Source organism: Thamnophis elegans, unplaced genomic scaffold (assembly GCF_009769535.1).
Source record: "Thamnophis elegans isolate rThaEle1 unplaced genomic scaffold, rThaEle1.pri scaffold_46_arrow_ctg1, whole genome shotgun sequence".
Lineage (NCBI taxonomy): Eukaryota > Metazoa > Chordata > Lepidosauria > Squamata > Colubridae > Thamnophis > Thamnophis elegans.
Window position 1 is genome coordinate 350,940 of NW_022473897.1, and position 26,276 is coordinate 377,215.

The window sequence follows — 26,276 nt, forward strand, 5'->3', positions numbered from 1 at the left end:
CTCAGTAGGCAGTGGTCTGACCACGACAGGGGTATGATCTCATTACCCCTCAGACCAAGATCACAAGTCCACTGCTCCGAGAGGAATACGAGGTCGAGCATGTGACCCGCTGAATGGGTTGGGCCCCAAATTACCTGGGTCAAGCCCATGGCCGTCATGGAAGCCATGAACTCCTGCGCCCCATCAGAGTGTTCACCGAGCGAAGGCAGATTGAAGTCCCCCAGGACCATAAGCCTGGGGAACTCAATTGCTAGCTCGGCTACTGACTCGAGGAGCGAGGGGAGGGCTGCTGCAACGCTGTTGGGAGGCAGGTACGTTAGCAGCAGACCCACTTGACCCTTGAGGTCCAACTTCACCAGCAGGGACTCACACCCGACAAGCTCCGGAGCAGGGATCCTACGAGGTGCTAAAGACTCCCGGATAACAATAGCCACACCGCCACCCCTTCCCTGGGCTCTTGGCTGATGAAGCACCTGAAATCCGTCTGGGCACATCTCTACGAGGGGGACTCCTCCCTCCGTGCCCAGCCAGGTTTCAGTAATACATGCCAGATCTGCCCTCTCGTCTAAAATTAAGTCCCGGACGAGGGGAGCCTTGTGAACAACAGACCTGGCATTTAGCGACAACAGCCTGAGACCAGGGTCCTGATTACTCGCACCATCTGGCCTCGGAGTGGGACTCATAGGGCCGGAAGGAGGGATCTCTGTGATGTAGCGAGCCCTCCTTCCCCGGTAATGGCCAGCCCTAAAGTCCCCGTCATATCTGCCCCTCCCTGTTACGACCGTAATGCTCTGACCCACTCCCGTGGCCGTGGTCCCCCCAACCACCCTGGCGACCCCCGCATTCCCCGGCAGGTCCTCCGAATCAAACATACTCAATCGCTCACACAAGCAGTCCCCACATGATAATTAAAAACACAAAAAATACAGCGGTAATAACAATAAAAAGTGGGATCATTCACGCAATCACATACAATCCCATGCACTCAACATACCAGATTAAAAATTGCGCAGGAGCGCGAAGTCCGTACTAGGCTTATGTCTTCTGCCAAGACCAGTAGAGAGTCCGATATAACATAAGGTAGAAAGTATATAGTCCAAAAGGGGTGTTCTACCCCTCTCCTTTTCTCCAGGTTCTAAAACGCACCCGACAGGGGAGAGGCCACACCTTGAGGAAGGCTAGATTAGATGGAGCAAAAGAGGGTGGGGATCTAGACAGGTCGCAGTGGCGACAAGCCAGCTTCCAGATCTCATCAAGCGACCTGTCATATCGATCACCCCCTCTAGAAAGTTCGATACAGTCCAAAGGGGAGGGTGGTTGAAAAATAAGATAAGTCCGGATATCAACAGCAGCAGCAAGAGCCGGAAGGCCGATCATGGTGGACAAGGCCTAATGTGTAAGTCCGTTCACAGCAACAACCCCCTTAGTAATTTAAGTCCAGAGATGAAAAAAGGAAAGCTCGTCCCAGATGGAAGGAGAGGGGGGGATGCCCCATTCAGTGGTTGGGCCCAGACGTTCTCAAAGGGCCTCAGCAAACCGAAAAGTTAGAAACAGGCTCCTCCCAAAGGCAGTTAGGTCGAGCAATCTTCCAACCCGCTAAGTCGCTAGCCGCGGCGTACTCACAGCGTTCCCACAGCCAACAAGCCAGCGAACTAATAGACGACGGGGGCCGCAGCAAACAATAGTCGGGGGAGATCGAAGTTCCCCTGGAAGCTCGGCCACAAGTCCCGAACAGCTGGGCTAAGCCGCGGCGTTCACGAGCCGCGGCGTTTTCGAGCCGGCAACAGCAAGCCAGCGGCACAGCGGAGATTGTAATTGCGGCGGGAAGGCAGCAGACGCAAAGGGGGAGGTCGGGCTTCTCAGACCAGCTGGGCCGCGGCGTTGGGCGGCGTCAGCGGCCAACGGTGCCGGCGTCTTTCGGAGCTGGCAGCTCGGAGGAGTAGAAATTTGCCGGTCCACTGCCAGCTCCAGGGCCGCAAGACGTTCACACCACCCCTGCCTCCCTCGGCTCAGCTCCAAAGCGCCAATTCCTCCTCTCCACGGGTTTTCTTTCGGTACGGAGCCAGAGCGGCGAACTCGGCAGCCATGTTTCTCGCCCATGCGCAGTCATCTATATCTAAAAGCAATCACCAAAGATCTGTGTTATACTCTTCAATACAACCCCCTTATTACAGAATATGGCCAGGAGGAATTCAGCCTGAGATGAAAATGAGATCAAAGAAACAAATCAGTTAAATTGAAGGAATTTTATTTTCCTGCAGATTATTCCTTGCTGATGTCAGACTCTGGAGGCTCCAAGACATAACTCCCAGATGGTCCTAACCTCCTCTTTGCCTGTGATGCAGAGCCCTTGTCTGAACCTTCCCCAGACACCAAGACTGGCCCATGTTCCTCCCCAACCTCCTCACTGTCTGACTCTGCTGCCAGCTCCACAGGCCACCAGCAGACCACAATACTTGCCTAATTATCTCATCATCCCAAATTGTGTGTACCTACAACATATTTAGTTCAATTAGCTACAATTAGGGAACAGGGGCTACTTTTTAGAAAGCTCTGGTGCAGAGATGTAAACTTATTCACTTACTACTAAATGGTATTTGGTTTCACCCAGTTTGAAATAGTGGTTAAAGAGCCGTGGTGGTGCAGTAATTAGAACACAGCAATGCAGTAAGGCTACTTCTGCTGATTGCCAGCTGCATGCAATTTGGCAGTTAGAATCTCACCAGGCTCAAGATTGACTCAACCCTCCATCCTTTTGAGGTAGGTAAAATAAGGACCCAGATTGTTGGGGGCAATAGGCTGACTCTGTAAAATTGCTTAGAGGGGGCTGTAAAGCACTATGAAGTAAGTGCTATTGCTGTTGCTAAAAGCTTTCAACTAGGACCTGGGAAATTGTGAGGCCCCTTTTATCTGACAATGGTCTAGGTAGCAGCTCTTCATCCTGTCTCTTAAGAACATCACTCAACATTTATGATATCATTTTACTTAGTCCTCCTCTCAAATGTTTATATCTGAACTTAGTGTATCTTCTTTATTCACTCATATTGCTTTCATCTCATGAATATTTTCACAACTGAAGAGATTACATATGCAGGCACACAACTCTTCACCAGCACATTCATTCCCATTACTTTTTTAAAAAAAAGAAAACCTCTGTGCATGATACTTCTTACCATCTTCAGTTGAAATCTTCCCTTCTGGACATAGAAGGCAATAATAACAACAGAATGGTTTCCCTTCCTTCTTGGCCTTCCTATATCCTCTCTGGCAATTATTATTACACAAAGAGATGGGGAGTGTCTAATACAAGAGGAACAAGAAGAGAGAGGGAGAGAGAGAATAGATTTTCTTCATGCTGAAAAATAAACAGTTTTGATAGAAGAGAATATTTGTAGCTAAGGATTGAACTGAAGGATCCTTGGTGCTCTGTGAATCTGGTAGTTTTCTTACTGATGTTTCTTTACCAGACTAAGATAACTTTATCAGTTTTAGTAGGGAGTGGGGTTTGATATCATTTTATATATTAGTGGCTTGCCCTGTTTTATGGAGAGTGGTCTTTGTGGTTCCTAGATTGGGCTGTTTACTGTTAGCTTGTTTGTCTGAGTTGGAGTTTGCATCTTAGTTAATCTTGGCATCAAGTCTCTTCTCTGGATGTGGATCACTGGTAACGGAGAGTTTGGGTCTTTGATTCCTTTTTGGCCTTTATGATTGTCTCTTTTGAATGGTATATAGATGTTGTTCATCCCTATGTTCCTATTGATGGTCAATTTGTCCAAGTGCCAGACTTCCAGGAATTCAGAAGTGTTTTTGCACTCAACTTGATCTAAGATGCTCACAGTTCCCCAATTGAAATCATGTTTAATTCTGTCCAGTTACTATGAAATTAAAGAGTTTTCATCATATTTTCTGACTGCTAGTCTGTATTCATGGATTTTAAGTCCAAAAGCACTAGAGAATTCCTGGAATATTTTAGTCTGGATTTATAACTATAAATTACCTTATCTAGGGGATCAGTGATTTTTGTTTTTATTCTCACACTACAAAAATTATAGATTACTGAGGAAGATCTACTCAGAGACAACCACCACATTAACTTGGAACTTTATTCCTGTCTATCTGGCAATATAAATCCAAGAAGCACTGTTTAATCTCTAGAATTCTTTTCAAACAAAAGAATTAAGTAGTAAGATGACAGACTACAATAAAACACCAGTCTATTTGTTCCTTGATAAGGATATAAATACATAAAAAGTAGTTGAGTGCAACTCAGAAATGAAATTTTTTTTCCAGAAGTTTGCTTCCCCCCCATCCAATCTGAATCAAGACAAAGATGATATCACTGACCTGATTAAAGCTTTCTGGCCATGTGATGGAATCCAGATGAATACTAAAGGCCTTGTCTGGAGAAGCAAAGGGATCTATGCTTCCTACTTTTACTTTAGAAAATGACTGGTTGGGAAAAGTGACCCAGTTTATAATATCAAATCCTCCAATAACTTCTCCATTTTCGTCAAAGGAAATCTTTTCACCTACACTATTGTTGAAGAAGACACTTCTCAGAAAAGGATGGAGCTAAATTTGAGAGAGGCACAAAGAAAACATTTGTCAGGGGTGGGTGAAATCATTTTATTTGTTCTTATCTTGCCTTTACTACTTTATATATACTCAATCCTCCACTTATCCTCCCTACAACAACAGAACAATTACAACTAGAATAGAATACAGAGTTGGAAGAGACCTTGGAGGTCTTCTAGTCCAACCCCTTGCTTAGGCCGGAAACCCTACACCACTTCAAACAAATGGTTATCCAATCTCTTCTTAAAAACTTTCAGTGTTGGAGCATTTACAACTTCTGGAGGCAAACTGTTCCACTGGTTGATTGTCAGGAAATTTATCCTTAGTTCTAGATTGCTTCTCTCCTTGATTAGTTTCCACCCAATGCATCTTATTCTACCCTCAGGTGCTTTTGAGAATACCTTGACTCCATCTTCTTTGTGGCAACCCCTGAGATATTGGACCACTGCTATCATGTCTCCCCTAGTCCTTTTTTTCATTAAACGAATGAAAAGCAGACCCAAGGTTACCCAGACAGCTTTCACACCTAAGGAAGTATTAGAATGCTCCTAGTTTCTAGGCAAATGCTTTAATCACTACACCATATGCCCTCAGCAGATATTTTTCAATTTTCCATCATAAACAGTGCTCTCCCGTACAAGTAGAAATCAGAAGTTTTCTAGCTTAGCAATTGGGACATAACTGACTTGTTGCCAGAAGCTATAACCAACACTTTCATAGAGTTTCAGAGGGAATACCATGTTTTGCATGAATTTGATTTTTAAGCACATCATGGCATTTGAATACGTTTTCCAAGTTCTTCATTGTTACTGAGCAAATCGCACAATCACTGAACTAGTTCTTAACTGGTTGTTAAACAGGGAGGATCCCACCACTTAGTTTACTGTGTTCTTTGCATTTGTTCTATAAATACTAGAGGTCCCTGCTCTCTCTCATTCTCTCTCCTTTATATATAGTAGCCCTCCATATACCTGTGGAATTCTTTTGCAGATGAAATAATTCAAAATTGATCATGTAAATATGATAGCAACTAGTTCTTTAGGGGGAAAAACATTTTTAAGTTAAAATTGACTGTCAACTTCTAAAGTTGTCATAGTGAGAGAAGTGGGCGAGCACGTTCCATGCACACTTTTGGCTAAAGTCGGATCTCAGATTACTGTAGCAGGCACCTCATTGGGGAATGTGATTCATGACACAGACTGAGGGGAGGGAAGGAACAGGGGTAAAGTTCAGCTATAACTCAAACAAAGCTTAGATCTGACTGTGAAAAGATCTTGCCAAAAATAAATTCTCCTAATAAATGACTAATTTTCTTTTAAAGTTTGGTCCAAGGCTCATGAATCAATTAGGGCATTTTTTTGGGGGAAACCTGACATTAACAACCATAGTTAATATAGGTTTTCCTGAAGTTCTCTGCTCTATATATTACCTGCCATGATGGTAGGTCCTGAAATGACTGTTTCCCCAAGTCCATCCAATTTCTTTGCTGGGATTTAGAGGAACGCATTGACTGCAAAGCATGTGCCACAGCATAGGCAGCATTGTACACATTGTAGCTGTAGCCACTCATGCTAAGTTCAAAAGCAGACGTAGGAAGTCTCTCCAGTTTCTCTTCTCCTGTACAAATTCTCTCAGTGCCTTTTCCCTTCTTAGAGTTGAGAAATGAGCAATCAAACACCTGTTCCCAAAAATCTCTAAGAAAGCCATCACCCCTTTCTGTGGTTGGATTTCTGCTCTGAAGGAACTCCTGAAATCCAAATACTTTCTTTGACTTAACAGCAAGAGATAGGCTTCCGGGGGAGGGGCTGCCGTCGCCGGTGGCTCAACGGAGCTGCCCTCAGAGTTTTGGTTCGTATATCTACAAGATCTATAGATATCTCTTCTTTCAGGCAAGAAAGAAGCAGGGAGGAACTCAGTCGTTAGGATCCTCTTTGTAGTTCACAGCTTTTTTTTGTTAGCTGTGAACGGAGAAGAGGGTTCAACAAAAGCTGGGTTTTTTTTTTACTCCGGCCAAATCTTCTCAGCTGTTTTTTTCAGCTCAAGGCAGGTTTACACCCCCCCCCCTCAGGACAATTTTTTGAAACTAAGTTATTTAAAATCAATCCGAGCAGCGACCATTCCTGAGAACCCCTTTTTTTTAATTATTATTCAAAATACCAGCTTCAATTTTATAAAAAACTCCTTTGTTTAACTGCTTTTCAAAATGGCGATTTTATAGCTTCCGCATTTGATACATGACATATTTAACCAGCCCTGTTTTCTTGAAGACTTCTTTTTACGAACTGCCAAAAGTTTATTGAAAGTATCTTATCCTAAATCAAGGTGAGCAGAGACTTTGTTTGTTTCCTTTTTATAATGGCTCCGAAGTCAAAGCAATCTAAACGATTTTTTAACAATACATCCCAAGCAATTGCGATAAAGCCGCAGCTCTTGCCTTCTACGCCCTCTACTGGAGATTTGTTAACGAAAGAATTTCTTTTTGAAACCCTTAAAGAATTTAGAGAGGAAATGAAGCAACTTATTTTGGACTTATGTGACAAACTTGATGCCAAGATTGCTCAAACAAAGGAGGATATGATCGGGGTCATAACTGTAATGACAGATTATATTGCTGGAATGGAGGATAAACTGGAGCTTTTGGAAGAAGCTAATTCTAACCTGACATCTAAAATTGAAATGTTGCAACAGGAAGTTGAAAACGCAGAAAAACAACTTGTTATGACAAATTATAAGAAGACTGCGTTTGCAATAAGAGTTAGGGGATTGCGTGAAAACGAAGAGGAGAATTTGAAACAGACCTTTTTTGAGGTTTTCAGTCGTTCGGTGGGAAGTCCGGGACTCAACTTTGATTGGCAGATCCAAAAAATTTACCGCCATAATTCGTGGGCAGCAAAACAGAGACAGCTTCCGAGAGATATAATTATATATTTTGCTACAAGAGAATCCAGAAATGCGATATTACAAGAGTTTTATAATAACAGGCTGCGAATTGATGGACAGGACTTGATCGTTTTCAAAGAAATACCACCCCAAATGTTAAGAGCCAGGAGAGACTATGCTTTTCTAACTAAAGAACTCAGAAATTCTCAGATACAGTATAGATGGGAAGTGCCATTTGGTATTACAGTTACATTTGATGACCAAAAACATCGCCTCAACTCTGTTTTGGGAAGCCCGAGATTTTTATTGCAAGATCCTGAAGGCGGGACTTCCTGAATTACCCGGACTTGGAGAAAGACAAGGAGAAGTAGAAGAGAAACAACAAAACACACAACTACAAGGTGGGAGGTATCGCTTTCCCCCTCCGGAAGGGCAGAAGAGCAGAGAACAAGGATTTAGTTATGCTTCCAAAACATTTGCTTAATTTTTAACTTGAATAATACTTTGTGATTTCTGTCTTGTATAAAATGGTAGTTGTATACCGATGAAGAGACATTAAGGCTGAAAGAAGTGATGCTGATTTCCTCGGAAAATATATTGTATGGGACTTAAAAAAAGACTTGATGGATAACTTTGAACTTTTATTTAAATTGTTTATGATTTATTCTCTAGGGTGAGGAGGGCGGAGATCGTGATGTTCTTGGATTGTGGTTTAGGTTGAATGGAGTTGGGAAGTGTGGTGTAGATGGGAGGGTAGTGAAGGTTCAATTAGAGCTTATTTTGAGCCAGAAAGTAAGTTGATTTTTATATAAACTGTTATTTGAATATAATGTTTGGAAGGATATACCCAGAGAGTTCGCAGGAAGGCGGAGCAAATATGAGAGGAGTACGGATGAAAATAAAATATATATATGGACACGGGTAGAGGCAGGATGAGAGGAGTTGGAAAAGGAAACCGAGAGAAGTATTTGAGATGTGTTTAAATTGCTTTATAGAGAAGGAGGTAAAGGGGACAAATTAAAGGTTTGGAAATGGACAGATATTTAGATAAAGAGATAAGGCCCCTAGCTAGAGTAGAATTCCATTTGATTAACCTACTTGGTTTCAACATAGTTTGAAATCCTGCAAGTAATAAATTAACTGAGATTAGGAATGATGTACATTGTTTAAGTTTTAATAATGATGGGAAGCTGAGCTCAATGTAGAGAGTTTATTGATTTTTCCCGTTTTTCTCTTTTTGTTTTTTTTTTATTCCCTTCTTTTTTCCTTTATCTTTTATCTTTTAATTTTTAATCTATTTGGTTTTAATATACTCTAGACTGTGCTTGATAAAGAGTTATGCCGGGTATGGGACCTGGGAAGTCGGAAGGGGGTTAGGGAGGGGGGTTTACGGGGGGGAGGGGGGGAGGGTGGAAATATAGTTTCAATTTTTAAAACAATAAGAACGCACTTGTATACTGTTGCTCTTTTTTCTTTTTTTTCTCTTTTCCTTTTATTTTCCTTTTTTTCTCTTTTTTTTTCAATTTTAGTGTAAAATACAAATTGAATAGATTAATGAATAGTAGAAATACACCGAAGTGAGGAGTAGAGGGAAAGAAGAGGGAGAAGTAAAGAGGGAGTGAGAGGGGAATGTAAGGAGGGTGAGATGGAGGGAAGGGGAGAAAGGAATGTCTGAGGGGGAGGGGAAGTAGAAGAGGGGAATGCTGGAGGGGAGAAATGAAAGTTGGAGGGGGAGAAGAAAGGGTGTATGGAGGATTGAAGTGTTATGTTGGTTTTCCATGGTGGAAGATGAGTTGTGTTTATTGCTTTTTTTAAATGCACAGTATATAAGTGATTGTATAAAATGAAAATGAAAATGAAATAAAACAGTTTTCAACAACAGCAAGAGATAAAGCACCGTGGATGAAACTTATATCCCAGTGTATGTTAAAGGATACTGTTGCAAAATCCATTTGTGCTGGCATTAACCAGATTTTGGTGCGCACAGGTATGTCTTCCACTTCTGCAAAACGGAGAAATGATTTTAAAAAGGTCATAGTCTGAATCTTGCCGTACACAATGATCACATTGGCCACGCTTTCATGATGACTTTGTACACTTCAAGTCCTTTATCCATCACTTCCATAAAATCACTGTAAAATGCCAGACTAGGGAATGTTTCTATAAAATCAAAGCAGATTCCTTGCTGAGAAAACATGGGGAGTGCATCCCGGACCAATTTGTCTCCTGCATCATCTTTCCCAGAAAGAACACCAATCCATGTCCACCTAAAATGCTGCAGCAACTGGAGGATTCCTTTGTGCTGTAAGGCCTCATTTGGAAACATTTGTTGTAAAAAAACACTTTTATTTGTTACTGGAGCAGATCCATATGTGAGCTAGTGGAATTTAAAAACAACAAACAACAATAACAACTATGCTTATTTGTTCCTGTCCTTTGGTTTCAGTAATGACACACTTTCCAGATTCTAATAGTTTTTCTCTAAATTTTTTCCCCTAAACAGAGGGATAGAATCAAGAACACATGAAATGTTAATACCACTTTATAATGGCTTGGTAAGGCCACACTTAGAATACTGCATTCAGTTTTGGTCGCCATGATGTAAAAAGGATGTGGAGACTCTAGAAAGAGTGCAGAAAAGAGCAACAAAGATGATTAGGGGACTGGAGGCTGAAACATATGAAGAACGGTTGCAGGAACTGGGTATGTCTAGTTTAATGAAAAGAAGGACTAGGGGAGACATGCTAGCAGTCTTTCAATATCAAAGGGACTGTGGTAAAGAAGGGGAGGTGACAGCTTAGCTTCTAAAGCAGCTGAAGGCAGAACAAGAAGCAATGGGTGGGAACTAATCAAGTAGAGAAGCAACTTAGAACTAAGGAGAAATTTCCTGACAGAACAATTGATCAGTGGAACAGCTTGCCTCCAGAAGTTGTGAATGCTCCAACACCGGAAGTCTTTAAGAAGATGTTGGATAACCATTTCTCTGAAGTGGTGTAGGGCCTCCTGCCTGAGCAGAGGACTTCTTAAAGACTTGCGGTGTTGGGGCATTCACAACTTCCGGAGGCAAGCTGTTCCACTGATTAATTGTTCTAACTGTCAGGAAATTTCTCCTCAGTTCTAAGTTGCTTCTCTCCTTGATTAGTTTCCACCCATTGCTTCTTGTTCTACACTCAGGTGCCTTGGAGAATAGTTTGACTCCCTCTTCTTTGTGGCAACTCCTGAGATATTGGAATACTGCTATCATGTCTCCCCTAGTCCTTCTTTTCATGAAACTGGAAAAAGAGAGAGAGTCACAGAGAGGCAGACAAGTGGTCTATCTTTAGATTGATATGAATGAAACCTGGAATAAACTATTTCTGAAAATAAATAACCATCATTTGGTTCATGTATAGATATAGTAGAAATCCTTCAAAACTAGTTTTTCAGGTGGAAGGATCACTAAACCCTTAATGCCTATCACCATATTGACACATTTTCCATGCTCCTTTACTTCATCTTTTCCATTTTCCAAACACAAGAATGGCAATCTCATGAAAACTGACATTTATATTCTGAATCTTGGATTCCCTGTGGAATTTTGTAGATGCTCAAAATGTTTGCCATGTGAAGGTCCTCCAATTGCTGCTACAGGAATGTTTCCAAAGCCACACTTGTAGTTTGGGATGAATGTGCTGTGTGTGAAGAGAAGCTCCATTGAGGCCAAGAAAGTTCTACTTGGACTGAAATTACTGTTATAGATATTGAACCCAAATGTGAGGTTAGGTAACATCTGAAGGGTTTCATTGATCTCCTCCACAGCAAACACCAGGGCTAGAACATTTTGGTAACTCTGAAAGAGAACCCTGTCATGAAAATTATCCTTGGTTTTGTTTTATTAAATAATGCAATACTTGTTTTCAATTTTGTTTCAGTATCATTTGATAAAGTGTGTTTTACTATGCTGTGAACATACAAAATTAAAATATAAAAAGAAAATATCGGTATGATTCCAGGAAATAAATAAAATATAAACAAATAAATAAGTTCAGCAGACATGCTTTTGGTTTTCTCTGCACTCCAGGAAAAAATGGCTTTGCCTTTAGTTTAAATGAATTCATGTTCTCCAAACCAACTTCAAAATAGAGGTTTCTGTTTAAAGCAGTTAAAGAAGTTTTGGTAGCTTGAAGTCAGGGGGAAAAAGTGACTTCTGACAATGGGATCTTTAGATTACAGTGACTGTTACAGACAGCTAAATTCAGTTGACCACATTTGTTCATTGCTTATTCTAAGATTAACATAGTAACCTGACAGTTGTTAATAATAAAAAGTCACAACTGTAAGTTGGGCAGCCAGAAATGAATAATGAATAAGTCAATAAGAATTAGCTAATTAAACCAAATAAAAAAGAAGATATTTTAAAATAGACGAAGGCACATGTGAATATAATATATTCTGACATTTGAAAGTAAATTACCCTTGCATTGGGTGAATGACTGTTGGAGCAGAATTCATTTCACAGAATAAAAGAGAAGCTTACATCACTTCATCTTGAAGTTCATTTGAAGGATGACGGTCAAAGAGAATTGGACTGGAAAAAGTGTAGACTTGAGAGACAATTCCAGCAATGATGATATCTCCAGGATGACTGTACTTGTGAAGAATAGGAAGAGGCTTAATAATGTTGCAGTTAAGAATAGGAAATTTGCATGCTGTTTCAGGCATTGATACTAATATTGAAACCATGGTCATCACCATCTTGCGTGACATTCTTCTGTTGCATACTAAAATTATCTTTTGCATTGGCATTTAATTTTGTGCCTTTGTGTAGCGCAGTCTGCTGTCACTCAACACTGTGCTAGAACCTTAGTTGTTTGTCTCTTATGAATAGGTGCCAGAAATTGTTGCAACTGGAAATTGGGTATGGAAGGACACCAACAACCAGTGTTGAACAGAGTTTTATAAACGACATAACCCGATATCTACAATTTGAGCATCACCAAATACCATGTCTTGACAAGTTTGGTTGAAAACAGAATGTTACTCTCTTCTTTATCAGTGGTGAATCTGATAGAGCATTCAGATCCAGATTTGATTGTTGTAGTAAATAATAAACTCAATTTGGCACCTGATAATCTGGAGATCTAGTGGGAATCATAGTTAATCTGATAATTATAGAGGAGATAGTCATATGTGTCTCTTCAGCTAAAGGAAATAAGTAACATGAAAAGAATGTTATTGGGTCTACTTTACAATGGCAGAGAATGGGCTATAAAAAGTAGTGAAATATTATTTTTAAAATATTTATTTATTATTTATTTATTAGAATTTGTCAAACAAAAATGAGAACAAGAATAAAAGAAAAAAATACAATGACAGGAACAATAGGCACGTTAGTGCACTTATGCACATCGCTTCTAAAGGTAAAGGTTCCCCTCACACATATGTGCTAGTCATTCCCAACTCTAGGGGGCAGTGCTGATCTCTGTTTCAAAAGCCAAAGAGCCAGCACTGTCAGAAGATGTCTCTGTGGTCATGTGGCTGGCATGGCTAAATGCCAAAGGCACACAGAATGCTGTTACCTTACCTTTGCTGAATGAGGCAGCTAACACATGACCTCTTAGCTGTCAGCAACAGCTGAATTGCTGTCTGACAGCTCTTTATATATGGAACTGTCAGATGATTTAATCAATCAGAATGCAGCATGCACAGGTGGACCAGAGTGGAGACTGTTAGGAATATAATCTAATGGTTGGGTTGGCAATATATAAATCAGGTAACAATGCTGTACTTGTTTCTTTAAATCATGTTGTAAATGTGATTGGTTGCTGTTTCCTCAATCGACCATAAGATGGAGCCAGAATCACTGTTAGATGCTGATCTGATCTGAGTGTTTGGAAGCTGGCTTTTAGAAGTGCCATATAGTGATCAGCGTGAGCTATTGTAAGTTTTGCAACTGCTAGTAAACTTTGTATACCGGACTGTTTGTATGATTATAGACTATGTTATTTGGATTATCCCTTAACTGAAAGACATTGATGACTGACTGTCTTAACTGTGTATGACTTGGACTGTTTGATGGATACCTCTATTTCCATGAAAGTAAAAGCCTATTTAAACTGCAGTGTCTCTGTATGCTGGTTTGTGTGTGTTCTCCAACACTACTCTCACAACGCTTCACTCACTCTCCCAACGAGGAGCTTACCTAACAGAGACTATGTACTCAGCACTCCTTCCCACCTAGCATCACACATGCATAGTCCTTTAGATATTCCGGGCGATTCTGGACTTGCCCGGATCTTCTTAGTCTGCCTTCATTGGTCGGCAAAGAACCGTGGCAGGGCTGTGATTTGTTAGGAGGCACGGTGTCATGTGCTGCAGTAAGAGGTACCAGGCCATCTTGGTATGCCCATCCCCTGGACCCATTTTCCCTTAAAGAGTCCTTGGCCAAATGCACTGTTCCTTCAGCCTGTCCATTACTGGATGGATGGAAAGGGGTTGTTAGAGTGTGGTGGATTCCCTGGGCTGCTAAAAACACTTCCACAAGGCCTGGGTTATGGCTTCTGAGGTGGTAGAGGCCATGAGGATGACTTCCACCCATTTAAAGAATGCATCCACTAGAACAAGGAAATTCTTTCCCTGGAAAGGGCCTGCCAGGTCCATGGTCTCTGAGAGGTTTTCCAATTCCTAACGGAGGCCTGGGGGTTGCTGGTCTGGCTTTCTGGCATTGAGAGCACTCTGAAACCCACTCAGTTATGGCCTGGTCCATGTTGGGCCATCAGGCATAGCTTCGGCCCAACACCATCATCCTTACAATTCCAGGCTGACCCTCATGTAAGACGGTCAGAATTGCTTGTTGTAGTGTCATGAGTATAATGACTTGGTTTCCCCATAGCAGGCATCCCTGATTCACTGAGAGTTCATTCTACCTAATTTTAAAGGGTCGAAACTCTGAGTTTACTGGTCCCTGTGGACACCCACTTTTAACCTCAACCCAGTCAAATACATGGGACAACACATGGTCTTTCATTGAGGGCTTTGCGATGTCCTTTACTGTCACTAGGTTGCATAGCTCTTCGATCAGAAACATGTTGGAGTGTTACAACATCCTAAAGGAGTCCTAAAAATTCTACCCAGGGAACTGCAAAGTGGTACATTCCCCTTTTCAACTTGAGCCCTATGTCCTTAAACTGACCTAGCACTAGCCTCAAGTGCTGTAGGAGGTCTGTGCGATTGGCAGTGGAAACCAGGATGTGATCAAAATAAGAGATGGTGCCTAGTATCCCCTGCATCAACCTTTTCATGAGACTCTGGTATATCCCTGGAGCCACATGGACTCCGAATTGGAGTCAGCGGCACCTGAAGGCTCCCTGGTGCATGACTATCATCTGAGCTTCAGTGGTAATGTCATCCACAGGGTATGGTATGCCTGGGCCAAATCTAACTTTGTGAAAAATTTCCCTTTGCCCAGTGAGTGCAACAGGTGTTGCACCACTGGGAGTGGGTAAGCACTCTCTTTCAAACCAAGGTTGAGTGTGCACATATAATCTGTGCACAAGCATACTGACCCATCAGCCTTTAGAGGCATGACAAGGGGCATCTCCCACTTCGTGTGGCCAGTGGGCTCTAGGATGCTTTGGGCTATAAGCCATTCACTTTTCCACAGAGCGCGAATGGCACCTGATGTGGCTTCAAATGTATAGGGGTGATTTGGGGGTCCAAATTGAAGGTGATGGGGGTCCTGTATATTTACCCTACGAAAACAGTTGCAAATTCTTTAGTAAGCAAATCCAATTCTGAGTGACTCCACTGATACCAAGTCCCAGGGACCTGAACCAGTTGAGACTCAAAAGGATAGGGAAGGTTCCTTCGACTATAACAAGCTGAAGTCGGCCCACAAAATCTTTAAATTCCTCTTTAAATTTGTAAGTGCCAAGGATGGGAATTCCATTTCCCTGATAGTCTCTAAGCCTCAACGAACATGGTTTCATCCATCTCTTTGATATCCTGGGCACCAGCCTTTTAATGGTGCTACAGGACAACAAGGCTGAACCCGAATCAACCTCCACATGAGGTGAAGGGCACTCCTTCAATTTGCACTGTCAAGTAAATCTTTTTCCCTGGAATTAGGCTTGCTTGGCCAATGACTGTTTCAGCTGGCTCCTTTACAATTGCAAAACAGTCCTCACTACACTTGGGGCTATACCTTTGCTGTCTTTTGGGGACAGTTTTACCCCCAGGAAAAATGGTGGCTGGTTGGGCAGCCTTACAGAATTTTGCTAAGTGATCTTTCCACCACATTATAGACAGCTAGCATTTTTAAACCTGCAAGCTGTCCTAAGGTGATTCCTCCCACAGCCTCAACAGGTCATTTGATTAAAGTTTTTCTCACCAAACTGACCCTTCCCTGGTGCAGCCTTTAGGTGGTTGAGGTCCTCATCCATCAGAACTCCGGGGTTGCTTCTTCGTAATGCACATCAATAGGCTTGAAAGATGTGGTGGAGTTGGTCTTCCTTTGGAGTTTAGCCAGTGACAGTTCTGACATCTCTGCAGCTCAGGCTTCATCCAGCACAGCCTGGATCATCAGGTCTGGCTTGGCCAGAAGGCTGCATTGTAGGTGGAAGTCTCTCACTCCACAGACAACTCTATCTAAAAGGACGTTGTCCAAATCCCTAAATTGAAAATACAGGGCTGCTGATCTGAGGGCTGTCACAAATTGGCTGATAGATTCGCTCTCAGCCTGGTTCCTATGATGAAATGCATGTCTGCGGGCAATGTGAGATGGAGCTGGTGCATAATGGTCCCTCAGCTTGGACAGTAATACATCCCAGGGCCCTGAAACCACTAGTTGTGGGGCAACTAGAGCCTGGGCTGTCTCAAGTATTTCACTGCCACAAAAGCTTAGAAAATAAGCTTGTTTACAGGTATTAGGCAGCTCTTCATAGTTGTTGGCTACTAAAAAAAAATAATTCAAAACGCACTATATGACCATCCCATGTTTCAGCAGCTGGGTTAAATGCCACAAACATATTTATCATAGCCATGCTGATGGCTTGGAAGTTTAAACTGATCTGTCTGAGGGGAAAACATTTGACAGGCACAACTTCTCATCATTAATTGAATGATTCATTCAGCTCTTCTTGTGCTTCAGCTCTCAGATTGTCAGTGAATTGTCTTACTCAGCTCGTTCAGTTCATCCATTCTGTTGCCTCATTCATGATCCCACCTTCATCACCTGTTGTTGTGTACTGAGATTGGTGGGTAAAGAAAGAAGACGAAATGGAACATAAAGTTAATAGGGTTTATTTCTAACAAATGGTTGCCGAATGAAGCAGCTAATACATGGCCTCTCAGCTGCTGGCAACAGCTGAGCTGCTGTTTGACAGTTCTTTATATAGGGAGCTGTAAGATGGTTTAACCAATCAGAATGCAGTATGCACCCAGAGAGGAGGAGCCAATGTCACAACGAGACGACGTGTGATCTCAAAGCTCTGAGATCGCCGCCGACACTTTTGCTGCTGGGTGGTCCAAATGGACCTAAACTGTCCTGCAGAGATGGTGAATGGGAAGAATACATCCTGCTGATCTCAGGGACACTGCAAAGTCCCTGATTGATCCAGGAGAAGTTCTTTTAGCTGGCGACAAAAGCACAGCCCCCAGGATGATGAGGTTGAGACGGCTCCGAAATGGAAGGAAACGGAAAGATAAAGTGTTTTCAGCTGATACAAAAGGAAACAAAGAAAATTGTAACAACAGAGGGAAAAACAACACTGCTACTCGGAGGCTGGAGGTTTTTTGTATTGGAAACAAAACACTTTTACTTTCCTCACTGATTACTCTGGCTTGGCACTTCAAAGCCTCACTATTTGTTTATAGAGAGTGATAAGAAGAAAAGCATACAGATGTTCCTTTGAAGTATATCTTTAACCAGAGAAAAGTGAAAATAAGACCTTATTGTGAATTTATGCTTAATCTTGTAAAAACCTTCCAAGCCAGACCAGCAGTGTTTGTCAGCTGGATATAATGGCACAATTTCAACAGCAGAAAGAAGTTTACAAAAGATAATGTTTGAAATTCAGAAATTATTAAATACATCTGAGAGAATGGAAAAGAAGTTGGAAAACCTAGAGCATTTAACAGCAAAATATGATGAAGAAGTTGGAGATGTTTATCAAGTGGAAAAAGTGGAGGTTACAGTCCTAAACACCAAAGAGAAAAATGATCATGAAGAAATCAAATCTGTTGACATCGATGGTGAATGGTCTGTGTCTGGAAATGGAAAGAGTGGAATATGGAAATGGGGAGTTAGATGGATGGGAACTCTACCTCAGATGGCAAGACATAGAAGAAGAAGAAAAAAGAATTTATGGATTTAAAGAGAGAAATGTTATCAGTAACATCATTGATAACACCACAGATAATTAACGATAAGCTGATCCACGAAACAGAAGAAGGGTATCGAAATTATATGAGGGACTTAATAAGAAAAGAGCTTCAAAGAGAAGTCCATGCAAATTTGATTAAGGAGATGATTAGAGGACTGATACCACAAATGGCAGAAAACATGAGATTGTTTTGCTACTACAAAGATACAGGTTGATAGAGGAAAGTGTATAATCAAAAACTAGTTAAACTTAGTGAAATTTAGTGGCAATAGATATAGTTAAATAAATAATTGATAATGATAATAATGTATACATATGTATTGCTATGATAAGTAATAATTGGATATGAATATTGAATGATACCTATGAAAGGAAGATTAGAAATTTTTTGGATATATATAAAGGTTAATTAAAAAAACTAAGTTAAATTTAGTTAAGCTTTGATTATTAGGGGGAAAATGTTAGGATAAAGGATACAGTCAAATAAAGGAGGGATAATGATAACAATGTGTATATATGTGTGTGTGTGTGTGTGTACACCATAAGGAAATTGGATGTAAATTGTAAACAGTGATTTGGAAAGGAGGATTAGAAATTTTTGTTACTAAATATTATGGATGTTTAACCAGAATAGGCCATAAGGATTTAGTGTTATTAAAGGATATTAGAAATAGCAAATGAAATGCCAGTATGTGGTTATGTTTTAAATTTTGGTATATTTTAGGGTGAACATTTAAACAACTATAGTCAAATGAAAATGGAAATATGATGACGGTAACATATATAAATATCTGAGTTAAAATACTTGAGTTAATATGAATTATGCTTGATGACTGTGGGAGAGATGCACAAAAGTCTTTTGTAACCAACTGATACACTTTCTACAGTATGTAAAGAAGAAGGATTCTTTATGTTGTGTTTGTTTTTAAAATTTAAAAAAATAAAAAAAGAATGCAGTGTACACTGATGGACCAGAGTGGAGATGATGTTCACAGCAATATGGAGGGTTTATTCAAAAAGAAAATAAAAGAGATAAAAAGGGGGGGGCTGCAAAGAGGCATTGAGGGAGAAGACATCGAGGTAGGCTGCGACTTTGATGAGAGAAAGAACAAGAGCTGAGCAAAATTGAGATGGGAGCTTCTTGCAGCTGTCTGCAGGACTGGGGCCAAGACATGATTTCCCTCCATCCCAGTCAGGCAGTGAGTGACTCGGAGGGGAGGGCCAGTTTCAGCCAGTTCTCCAAACTGAACAAAAAGTTAGTTACCAGTTCTAACAAACTAGTACGAACTGAATGAATTCCATCACTGCATTCCACTATGTAATTGCACATGCCATAAGCTCTCTGGTTTAAATGTATACATGAAAAAAGTATCAGACACACATATAAAGAGGGATGATTTATAATTTTCTTTTCATTAACTTATCGTTCAGTTCAGGTCTAATTACAATGATAAAACACTTGGGAAAAAAGATACACACTAATAATCCTGGAGGAGATCATGGAGAAGATCTCCACAGCCAACATATATTTTCCCCTAGTGCTTAAATAAGTTGGAACAAAGCAAAGCCAAACACTGCAAAAGACCAACATGCTGAAGGTGATGAATTTGGCTTCATTGAAACTGTCAGGTAACTTCCTAGCTAGAAAAGCAGCAGAGAAGCTGATCATAGCCAGGAGGCCCATAAATCCCAAAACGCAGTAGAACATGATCGATTCCTCATTGCACTCCAGGATGACTCCTTCAGACATTGACTTCATATCAACATCTGGGTATGGTGGAAAAATTGCCCACCATACTATGCAAATAGTGGTTTGAACAAGGGAGCAGGAAAAAAGAATAACAGTGACCATTCTTCCACCCACCCATTTCCTCATTTTGGAGCCGGGTTTGGTGGCCATAAATGCTAGAACCACTACAAAGGTCTTGGACAATACACAAGAAACTGCCACAGAGAAGATGAGCCCAAAAGCTGGTTGACGAAGGAGATACAGAATTTTGTTGGGTCTCCCGACTTCCGGGGAGTGGCCTGTCGCCGTCGGCAGCTTAACAGAGCTGCCCCCAGAATTCAGGTTCGTTATCTACTCAATATCAAGAAGATAACTCTTTTTTCAGACAAGAAAAAAGCAGTGAGGAATCTCAGCTGGTAAGAATCTTCTTTGAAGTTCACAGTTTGTTTTTTTGTGAGCTGTGGACGGAGGGGGAGGATCAACCCAAAGCTGAGTCATTCAACTCCGACCTGAACTTCGCAGCTGTTATTCACAGCACTAGACAGGACCCCTCCCCCTCAGGACAATCTTTAGAAAAGAGACTATTAAAAATCAATACGAGCAAAGACCAAACTTGTGAACTTTGAAAACCTTTCTCTATCTGAAATACCAGCTTCAATGTTATAAAAACCTCTTTTGTTTAATTGTCTTCAAAATGGCGTTTACAGCTTCTGCATTTGTTATCTCCGGCTTCCTGCTACAGAATTAAAGAAACAATCTCTTATAATTTAATTAGAGCTACTCCCTTAAAGTTTTCAAGGCTCTTTGTTGTTGATACAGGGACATTCCAAACATTCCAAACGGACTTTCTCTTTTGAAATCCTCCGTAAAACCCCTTGGAAAAAAAAAAAAAAGGAAGGAAAAAAAGGGGGGGGGGAGGAATTTCTTTTTCTCCACATAGCACAGTGGATTAGTAATTTAGAATAAATAATTAAAACTAAAATATAATGGCATCTAAATCAACCTCTGTCAAATTACCTCCGAAAACGTCTCCCATACCTGGTACAAAGTTGCAGCCCCCACCATCTATGCCCCCTAGTGGAGATGTACTAACAAAAGAATTTTTTCTGGAAATGTTCAAAGAATCCAGAGAACAGAACTTAGAAATGTTTAAAGAATTCAGAGAACAGAATCTAGAAATGCTTAAAGAATTCAAAGATGAAATAAGGAATGAGATGGAAGTTCTATATGACAAATTCGATACCAGGGTCACTAAAATGAATGATAATATGATGGGAATTGTAAATGTGATAACAGAATATATTTCTGGAATGGAAGATAATTTAGAAACTCTCAATGAAGCTAAAACTAACCTGATATCCAAAACTGAAGTGGTGGAACAAAAAATTGACAATGCTGAAAAACAAATTATTATGATACAGTATAAGCAGATGGAGCTTGCATTAAGAGTGAGGGGGCTGCGTGAAGAAAAGCAGGAGAACTTAAAGCAAATGTTTTCTGAAGCTTTTGACCGTCTGGTGGGAAAACCGGGATCCAATTTTGATTGGCAGATTGACAGGATTTTTCGTGTTAACTCATGGGCGGCAAAACAAAGGCAACTTCCCCGAGACGTGGTAATATACTTTGTTACAAGAGAATCTAGAAATATGATACTACAAGAGTCTTACAATACTAAGCTTCAAATTGGTGGACAGGACCTGATTGTTTTGAAAGAAATACCACCTCAGATGCTAAGAGCCAGAAGAGATTATGCTTTTCTGGTGGAAGAGCTCAGAAAGCGTCAGATACAGTACAGATGGGATGCCCCATTCGGTATTATAGTTACAATGGACAAACAAAGATATCGTCTCAGCTCTGTATGGAAAGCTCGTGATTTCTATCATAAGATTCTGAAGATGGGATACCCTGAACCTTCGGGATATGGTGAAAAACCACGAGACGAACAAGATAAACAGCAAACCACACAACCATCAGATAAAATGTATCATCTCCCTCTTCCGGAAGGGCAAGGAGTCAAAGAAAAAAGATCCAACCGTAAGACCACCAGACAAACGGATAAACAAGCTACTATGCAACAATCTCAACAATCGTTGGCCACTGATCAAGGAGCTACTGCAACAAGCTCAGAAGCTGTGGGAGGAGCTAAACCAAAGGTGAGACAGGCCTTGCGGGAGGCTCTAAAAAAGCTTCAGGCAACCAAAAATGACAACTAAGATTTTGACATGGAATGTTAATGGACTGAACTCTCCACAGAAAAGAAAGAAAATATTTTATTATCTCAAACAGTTTAAGAATGACATAATTTGCTTGCAAGAAACTCATATCAAATCAACCGATCAAAAATATTTGCTTAACCCCAAACTGGGCCAACATTTTGCGACCTCAGCCATGGAAAAGAAAAATGGCATAGTAGTATATTTAAGAAAAGATATTAAAGCTGAGCTAATTGAAGCAGATCCCTTTGGAAGATATATTGCATTAGATTTAATCTTAGAAGGGAAAAAGACGTTACTTTTGGGAATTTATGCTCCTAATCAACAACAAGATGGATTTTATAGAAATCTCCACGCTAAATTAGTACAGTGGGACTTTGAGTCCTGTATATTATTGGGTGACTGGAATGGCGTGATCGACACCAAAAGAGATAAGAAGACAGCTCGCCCGAACACCAAATTTCGAGCTAAGTTACCCAAAGCTTTTTTTGACATGCAGGACGACTTTGAATTGCGAGACGCTTGGCGCGAGAGGCATGCAGAAGAATATGACTTTACCTTTTTTTCCAATAGACATCAATCTCTTTCAAGGATTGATTTTATACTAATTACAAATGATTTACTTTGTAGGGTGAAGAAGACAAAGATTATGGCGAGAGTTCTTTCAGACCATAATCCAGTCTGGATGGAATTGGGAAGGGTAGCCCAGCCAAGAAGGTCCTGGAGGTTGAATGAAAACTTATTTAGATATGAAAAGTATGTTAATGATTGTAAAAAATTGCTATCGGAATATTTTGTTCTCAATATGAACAAGGGTACATCTTTGGAATATGTATGGGATGCAAGCAAAGCGTATATGAGAGGAGTATTAATGAATATAAACAAAATACATAGACACAAACAAGGGCAAAAACGAAAAGAATTGGAAGAGGAAATTAAAGGGAAAGAGTCAGAATTAACATTGAATCCAGGAGATACAAAGATTAGGGAAACAATTGCTATATTAAAATCTCAGTTTGATATGCTGATCTCTGACCAGGTAGCTACTAGTTTATTATATGCTAAACATAATACTTTCTGCAATGCAAATAAACCCGGTAGGTGGTTGGCTTATCAGATTAGGAAAAAAAAGGAAAGCTCGAAATGTATCCAAATTGTGTTACAGAGGGAAGGAAGTGTTTCAACAGGAAGAGATTCAAAAGGTATTTCGGGAATTTTTCACAGAGTTGTATAAAGGGGATAAAATTAAGGACGGAGATATAGACAAATACCTAGATAAAGAGAAAATCCCCCTAGTTAGAGAAGAACATAGGCATAAGCTGAATCAACCTATAACCTCTGGGGAAATTTTGCAGGCAATTAAACAATTAAAGTTAGGGAAAGCACCAGGCACAGATGGTTTAACAGCTGTTTATTATAAAAATCTACAGTTAGAAATGGTAGAACCCCTCAGAGAACTATTCAATAAAATTCAATCGGGAGGGAAAGTGCCTCCTTCGTGGAAGACTGTGTTCATATCGTTGATACCCAAAGAAGACCAAGACCTTACCCAACCAAAAAATTACAGACCTATTTCATTACTCAATGTAGATTATAAAATTTTTACTAAAATATTAGCAAATAGGCTAATGGGGGTAATTCAGCAACTGATACATACCGATCAAACTGGTTTTATACAGGGTAGACAGATGAAGGACAACGTTAGATTAATTATCAACGCTTTAGAATACCTGGGAAAGAACAATCAAATCCCGGCCGCATTTATATTTTTGGATGCGGAGAAAGCCTTTGATCGAGTTAATTGGCAATTCCTGCTGAAGACATTGCAAAAGATGCAGATAGGAGATGGCTTTTTACGGTCAATTGGTGCAATATATCAGCAGCAAACAGCCCAGATCATTGTCAATGGAAGTCTGACAGACTCCTTTCAAATTGAAAAAGGTACAAGACAGGGCTGTCCTCTGTCCCCATTATTGTTTATTATAACTTTGGAAATACTGTTGAATAAGATACGGGGCCTGGGCGGTCTAAAAGGGATTAAAATTAGACAGCAAGAATATAGAGTCCGTGCATTTGCGGATGATCTGGTTATAATATTGGAACAACCGCAGGAAACTAGTAGGGTATTATTGAATACGATCAATCAATATGGTCAAGTCTCAGGATTTAAAATAAATCTAGGAAAAACCAAAATAATAGCTATAAATATGACTATCAAACAGAAGGAAGAACTGGGGGCGATGCTAAGATGTGAGGTAGTTAAAAAAGTTAAATATCTTGGAGTTAATATTTTAATCTCAAATGGGAAATTATACAAGTATAATTATGAATCACTTTGGCATAGTACACAGTTGGAGTTGAAAAGGTGGGAAAAACTGCATTTGTCCTTGCTGGGTAGAATAGCGGCAGTAAAAATGAACATTTTACCAAAATTTTTATTTCTTTTTCAAATGTTACCAATACTTAAAAGAGATGCGAATCTTTTAGAATGGCAGAAGGGTATCAACAAATTTGTGTGGGCAGGAAAGAAGCCGAGGGTAAAGATAAAAATAATGCAAGATGCACGTGAAAGAGGAGGATTGAAATTACCTAACTTAAAATTATACTATGACGCAGTGGCATTATCTGCAATTAGTGATTGGATTCACCTAACTAATGACAGAATTTTGAATATCGAGGGATATGACTTGTTATATGGTTAGCATGCTTACCTGTTATTTAACAAAAAAACGGATAAGAAATTTAAAAATCACATCTTAAGAAATGCTTTATTGCGGGTTTGGAAAAAATATCAACATAAATTAAATGATAAAGTGCCCATGTGGGCAATTCCTAGACATGCAATTGAAAATATGAATGTAGAACAAAAACACGATAGAACCACCTATAGACAACTTCTTATCTTAGAAAGAGGGGTGATGGAACTAAAATCTTTAGAGGTACTTAAAGAAGAGAAGGTAGTTCAAACGTGGTTTCAGTATGGTCAACTACAGGCTAGGTGGAAAACAGATCAAAAAATTGGCTTTGTAAAAGTTGAGGATAATTTGTTTAAACAAATAAGAGATCAAAGCTCAATGCATATAAAGAGGATATATAATGTATTAGTACAGATGGATTCTGAAACGGAACTGATTAAGGATTGTATGATAAAATGGGCTCAGAATATCGAGGAACCAATAATGCTTGAAACATGGGAAAGAATCTGGGTAAGAAATGTGAAATTTACACAAGCACAAAACTTGAGAGAAAATTTTTATAAGATGTTTTATAGATGGCACCTAGATCCTAAAAATCTTGCCTCTATGTATCCAAATGTTCAACCTAAATGTTGGAGATGTGGTTCTTGTGATGCTACATATTTTCATATATGGTGGACATGTCGTAATGTCAAGGCGTTTTGGATAAAAATATGGTGGATCCTGCAAAACATCTTTAAAAGAAGGATAAAATTTACCCCCCAGTTGTTTTTACTGGGTATATGTATTGATTTTACAGCAGCAGAGACTAATTTGATTCTGTATTTAATAACGGCAGCAAGACTCTTGGTGGCGCAGTATTGGAAGAAGAAAGATTTACCTACAATTCAAGAATGGACTTTGAAAGTTATGAACTTAGCCGAAATGGCCAAAATCTCAGCATATCTCAAAGAACATTCAAACGAGAGATATAAACGAGACTGGAAAAAGTGGATTGATTACATAAAAAGTAAATATGGGACTAAGAAACTCCAGATAGCTTATGCTTAGTATCAGTAATAATTTAAATTGTTTAAAATTTGGGTAATAGTAAGAAGCTGAGTTCAATGTAGAGATATTTTAGACTGTGATTGTTCAAAAATTATACCACGTATGGTCTTTGGGAAGTCGGGGGGAGGGAAGGGAGGTGGGGATTTAGGGGGAGGGGGGAGGGGGGAAATACAATATGTGTTAAATTCCATGATTGTATTTGTATACTGTGGCTTTTCAATGTTAGTGCGAAAATAGAACAAACCGAATATACTGGAAGGTAATAGATACCGAAGGAAAGAGTCGAGTGAAAGAAGAAGGAGGGTGGAGAGGGTGAGAGAGAGGAGGAGGAGAAGGGAGGGAGGGAATGGAGAGGGAGTGATAGGGTTAAGGTTAGAAAGAAGGGGAGGGGAAGTAGGCGTAGAGGGGTGTGTGAGAAGGAAGAATGAAAGTTGGAGGGGGTTGAAAGAGGGTGTATGGCAGGCCAAGGTGGTATACTGGGTTTGTATTGTAGAGGGCATTTTCTATATAAGTGAGGGCCGTGTTTATTATTCAATGTTATATGCCCTGATTAAGCACAGTGAATATGTGATTGTATAGAATGAAAACATAATAAAATATATATTAAAAAAAAAAAAAGAATTTTGTTGGGTCTCCCAATAAATAAAAAGACACAAAGGAAGGAAAGTAGGAGAGAAACAAGAAGCATGTAGGTGAGATTCCGGTTGTTGGCTTTAACAATAGGAATATCTTTATGTTTAATGATAATGTTAAGCACCAAAGTGGTCATAAA

At 40.1% G+C, this 26,276-nt stretch overlaps 1 pseudogene; it reads right to left on the minus strand.

Annotated features, from left to right (window-relative positions):
* The window catches only part of LOC116523564, a 35,840-nt pseudogene that overhangs the window by 3,248 nt on the left and 6,316 nt on the right, over nt 1-26,276 (minus strand).